The sequence below is a fragment of the Oncorhynchus mykiss genome, unplaced genomic scaffold (assembly GCF_013265735.2).
Source record: "Oncorhynchus mykiss isolate Arlee unplaced genomic scaffold, USDA_OmykA_1.1 un_scaffold_237, whole genome shotgun sequence".
Classification (NCBI taxonomy): domain Eukaryota; kingdom Metazoa; phylum Chordata; class Actinopteri; order Salmoniformes; family Salmonidae; genus Oncorhynchus; species Oncorhynchus mykiss.
In genome coordinates, this window is record NW_023493702.1 from 247,501 (window position 1) to 253,664 (window position 6,164).

Sequence of the window (6,164 nt, forward strand, 5' to 3'; positions counted from 1 at the left end):
GGGCTACTCCCCTAGCGGGCTATATAAATAAAATGACCGGTAAATGCATTTTGGACAGTTTTATAATTTTTGGGTGACCAGGTGCACAAGTTCCATTTGGGTGACCAGGTGCACGCCGGCTTTTGGGTGACCAGGTGCACGCCGGTCTTTTGGGTGACCAGGTGCACAAGTTCCATTTGGGTGACCAGGTGCACGCCGGCTTTTGGGTGACCAGGTGCACAAGTTCCATTTGGGTGACCAGGTGCACGCCGGCTTTTGGGTGACCAGGTGCACAAGTTCCATTTGGGTGACCAGGTGCACGCCGGCTTTTGGGTGACCAGGTGCACATGGTCCTTTGGGTGACCAGGTGCACGCCGGCCTTTGGGTGACCAGGTGCACACGGTTCTTTTGGGTGACCAGGTGCACATGGTCCTTTGGGTGACCAGGTGCACGCCGGCCTTTGGGTGACCAGGTGCACACGGTTCTTTTGGGTGACCAGGTGCACATGGTCCTTTGGGTGACCAGGTGCACGCCGGCCTTTGGGTGACCAGGTGCACATGGTCCTTTTGGGTGACCAGGTGCACATGGTCCTTTGGGTGACCAGGTGCACGCCGGCCTTTGGGTGACCAGGTGCACACGGTTCTTTTGGGTGACCAGGTGCACATGGTCCTTTGGGTGACCAGGTGCACGCCGGCCTTTGGGTGACCAGGTGCACATGGTCCTTTTGGGTGACCAGGTGCACATGGTCCTTTGGGTGACCAGGTGCACGCCGGCCTTTGGGTGACCAGGTGCACACGGTTCTTTTGGGTGACCAGGTGCACATGGTCCTTTGGGTGACCAGGTGCACGCCGGCCTTTGGGTGACCAGGTGCACATGGTCCTTTTGGGTGACCAGGTGCACATGGTCCTTTGGGTGACCAGGTGCACGCCGGCCTTTGGGTGACCAGGTGCACATGGTCCTTTGGGTGACCAGGTGCACGCCGGCCTTTGGGTGACCAGGTGCACATGGTCCTTTGGGTGACCAGGTGCACGCCGGCCTTTGGGTGACCAGGTGCACATGGTCCTTTTGGGTGACCAGGTGCACATGGTCCTTTGGGTGACCAGGTGCACGCCGGCCTTTGGGTGACCAGGTGCACATGGTCCTTTGGGTGACCAGGTGCACGCCGGCCTTTGGGTGACCAGGTGCACATGGTCCTTTGGGTGACCAGGTGCACGCCGGCCTTTGGGTGACCAGGTGCACATGGTCCTTTTGGGTGACCAGGTGCACATGGTCCTTTGGGTGACCAGGTGCACGCCGGCCTTTGGGTGACCAGGTGCACATGGTCCTTTTGGGTGACCAGGTGCACGCCGGCCTTTGGGTGACCAGGTGCACATGGTCCTTTTGGGTGACCAGGTGCACATGGTCCTTTGGGTGACCAGGTGCACGCCGGCCTTTGGGTGACCAGGTGCACACGGTCCTTTTGGGTGACCAGGTGCACGCCGGCCTTTGGGTGACCAGGTGCACATGGTCCTTTTGGGTGACCAGGTGCACGCCGGCCTTTGGGTGACCAGGTGCACGCCGGTCCTTTTGGGTGACCAGGTGCACAAGTTCCATTTGGGTGACCAGGTGCACGCGGTTCATAACAGCGCGGTTATCTGCTTTAATGTCCGAGGAGGGGTGCTTAAGTGTGGGTGCCCTGGTTCACCTGGTATGCGAGGTTGTGGAGGTGGGGGGGGTCCCCTGCTGGTATCATCCCCGAAATAGAGGGGTGATACCCGGGTGGTGAGTAAGGGCCTACAAGCCTGGAGGTCAATAGCTCCAGGGGGTAAGCTCTACTGTCATGTCCGTAAATAGAGTGGTGTTACCCGGGTTTTGAACCATATTTTAATTTTTGGGTTACCAGATGCACACGGGTCTTTTGGAAAACAATCACAATCTGCATCCATCGTAATATCTTAAACTGTATATAAAGCACCTAAGGACGGGCCTGACCGAGAGAGGGCCGTAGTAGGGTACTCCCCTAGCGGGCTATATCAATAGAATGACCGGTAAAATGATTTAAAACAGTTTTATAATTTTTGGGTTACCAGATGCACACGGGTCTTTTGGAAAACAATCACAATCTGCATCCATCGTAATATATGAAACTGTATATAAAGCACTGAAGGACGGCCCCGACCGAGACAGGGCCTTAGTGGGGTGCTCCCATAGCGGGCTATATCAATAGAATGACCGGTAAAAGTATTTAAAACCGTTTTATAATTTTTGGGTTACCAGATGCACGTTTTCAATCACCAGTTGCACGGAGGATTAATAGCAATCTGCATCCATCGTGATTTCTTAAAGTGTGTAAAAAGCACCCAAGGACGGCCCTGACAGAGAGAGGGCCGTAGTGGGGCACTCCCCTAGCGGGCTATATCAATAGAATGACGGGTAAAAGTATTTAAAACCCTTTTATAATTTTTGGGTTACCAGATGCACGTTTTCAATCACCAGGTGCACGGAGGAAAATGAGCATTTGCATCCATAGTCATGTTTTAAACCGTCCATAAAGCACTCTTGGCCGGCCCCGGCAGAGAGAGAAAGAGATGGTGAAAAAAAAAAAAAAATCATCATCAGACCTTCCATAAATAATTCGGGCCGGCCCCCATTGCTAAAGGTCCGTAGTAGGGTGCGCCATAAGCGGACATGAATAGATGGAACACCGCTAACCGCATAGAGAACCGTGTTTTGGGTGACCAGGTGCACGTTTTCAATCACCAGTTGCACATTTTCAATCACCAGTTGCACGGAGGATTAATAGCAATCTGCATCCATCGCGATTTCTTAAAGTGTCTATAAAGCACTCAGGACGGGCCCGACCGAGACAGGGCCTTAGTGGGGTGCTCCCATAGCGGGCAACAATGAGAGGGGTGCCTTTAAATTCATTTTGAACCATATTTGAAATTTTGGGTTACCAGATGCACGTTTTCAATCACCAGTTGCACGGAGGATTAATAGCAATCTGCATCCATCGTGATTTCTTAAAGTGTGTAAAAAGCACCCAAGGACGGCCCTGACAGAGAGAGGGCCGTAGTGGGGCACTCCCCTAGCGGGCTATATCAATAGAATGACGGGTAAAAGTATTTAAAACCCTTTTATAATTTTTGGGTTACCAGATGCACGTTTTCAATCACCAGGTGCACGGAGGAAAATGAGCATTTGCATCCATAGTCATGTTTTAAACCGTCCATAAAGCACTCTTGGCCGGCCCCGGCAGAGAGAGAAAGAGATGGTGAAAAAAAAAAAAAAATCATCATCAGACCTTCCATAAATAATTCGGGCCGGCCCCCATTGCTAAAGGTCCGTAGTAGGGTGCGCCATAAGCGGACATGAATAGATGGAACACCGCTAACCGCATAGAGAACCGTGTTTTGGGTGACCAGGTGCACGTTTTCAATCACCAGTTGCACATTTTCAATCACCAGTTGCACGGAGGATTAATAGCAATCTGCATCCATCGCGATTTCTTAAAGTGTCTATAAAGCACTCAGGACGGGCCCGACCGAGACAGGGCCTTAGTGGGGTGCTCCCATAGCGGGCAACAATGAGAGGGGTGCCTTTAAATTCATTTTGAACCATATTTGAAATTTTGGGTTACCAGATGCACGTTTTCAATCACCAGTTGCACGGAGGATTAATAGCAATCTGCATCCATCGTGATTTCTTAAAGTGTGTAAAAAGCACCCAAGGACGGCCCTGACAGAGAGAGGGCCGTAGTGGGGCACTCCCCTAGCGGGCTATATCAATAGAATGACGGGTAAAAGTATTTAAAACCCTTTTATAATTTTTGGGTTACCAGATGCACGTTTTCAATCACCAGGTGCACGGAGGAAAATGAGCATTTGCATCCATAGTCATGTTTTAAACCGTCCATAAAGCACTCTTGGCCGGCCCCGGCAGAGAGAGAAAGAGATGGTGAAAAAAAAAAAAAATCATCATCAGACCTTCCATAAATAATTCGGGCCGGCCCCCATTGCTAAAGGTCCGTAGTAGGGTGCGCCATAAGCGGACATGAATAGATGGAACACCGCTAACCGCATAGAGAACCGTGTTTTGGGTGACCAGGTGCACGTTTTCAATCACCAGTTGCACATTTTCAATCACCAGTTGCACGGAGGATTAATAGCAATCTGCATCCATCGCGATTTCTTAAAGTGTCTATAAAGCACTCAGGACGGGCCCGACCGAGACAGGGCCTTAGTGGGGTGCTCCCATAGCGGGCAACAATGAGAGGGGTGCCTTTAAATTCATTTTGAACCATATTTGAAATTTTGGGTTACCAGATGCACGTTTTCAATCACCAGTTGCACGGAGGATTAATAGCAATCTGCATCCATCGTGATTTCTTAAAGTGTGTAAAAAGCACCCAAGGACGGCCCTGACAGAGAGAGGGCCGTAGTGGGGCACTCCCCTAGCGGGCTATATCAATAGAATGACGGGTAAAAGTATTTAAAACCCTTTTATAATTTTTGGGTTACCAGATGCACGTTTTCAATCACCAGGTGCACGGAGGAAAATGAGCATTTGCATCCATAGTCATGTTTTAAACCGTCCATAAAGCACTCTTGGCCGGCCCCGGCAGAGAGAGAAAGAGATGGTGAAAAAAAAAAAAAAATCATCATCAGACCTTCCATAAATAATTCGGGCCGGCCCCCATTGCTAAAGGTCCGTAGTAGGGTGCGCCATAAGCGGACATGAATAGATGGAACACCGCTAACCGCATAGAGAACCGTGTTTTGGGTGACCAGGTGCACGTTTTCAATCACCAGTTGCACATTTTCAATCACCAGTTGCACGGAGGATTAATAGCAATCTGCATCCATCGCGATTTCTTAAAGTGTCTATAAAGCACTCAGGACGGGCCCGACCGAGACAGGGCCTTAGTGGGGTGCTCCCATAGCGGGCAACAATGAGAGGGGTGCCTTTAAATTCATTTTGAACCATATTTGAAATTTTGGGTTACCAGATGCACGTTTTCAATCACCAGTTGCACGGAGGATTAATAGCAATCTGCATCCATCGTGATTTCTTAAAGTGTGTAAAAAGCACCCAAGGACGGCCCTGACAGAGAGAGGGCCGTAGTGGGGCACTCCCCTAGCGGGCTATATCAATAGAATGACGGGTAAAAGTATTTAAAACCCTTTTATAATTTTTGGGTTACCAGATGCACGTTTTCAATCACCAGGTGCACGGAGGAAAATGAGCATTTGCATCCATAGTCATGTTTTAAACCGTCCATAAAGCACTCTTGGCCGGCCCCGGCAGAGAGAGAAAGAGATGGTGAAAAAAAAAAAAAAATCATCATCAGACCTTCCATAAATAATTCGGGCCGGCCCCCATTGCTAAAGGTCCGTAGTAGGGTGCGCCATAAGCGGACATGAATAGATGGAACACCGCTAACCGCATAGAGAACCGTGTTTTGGGTGACCAGGTGCACGTTTTCAATCACCAGTTGCACATTTTCAATCACCAGTTGCACGGAGGATTAATAGCAATCTGCATCCATCGCGATTTCTTAAAGTGTCTATAAAGCACTCAGGACGGGCCCGACCGAGACAGGGCCTTAGTGGGGTGCTCCCATAGCGGGCAACAATGAGAGGGGTGCCTTTAAATTCATTTTGAACCATATTTGAAATTTTGGGTTACCAGATGCACGTTTTCAATCACCAGTTGCACGGAGGATTAATAGCAATCTGCATCCATCGTGATTTCTTAAAGTGTGTAAAAAGCACCCAAGGACGGCCCTGACAGAGAGAGGGCCGTAGTGGGGCACTCCCCTAGCGGGCTATATCAATAGAATGACGGGTAAAAGTATTTAAAACCCTTTTATAATTTTTGGGTTACCAGATGCACGTTTTCAATCACCAGGTGCACGGAGGAAAATGAGCATTTGCATCCATAGTCATGTTTTAAACCGTCCATAAAGCACTCTTGGCCGGCCCCGGCAGAGAGAGAAAGAGATGGTGAAAAAAAAAAAAAAATCATCATCAGACCTTCCATAAATAATTCGGGCCGGCCCCCATTGCTAAAGGTCCGTAGTAGGGTGCGCCATAAGCGGACATGAATAGATGGAACACCGCTAACCGCATAGAGAACCGTGTTTTGGGTGACCAGGTGCACGTTTTCAATCACCAGTTGCACATTTTCAATCACCAGTTGCACGG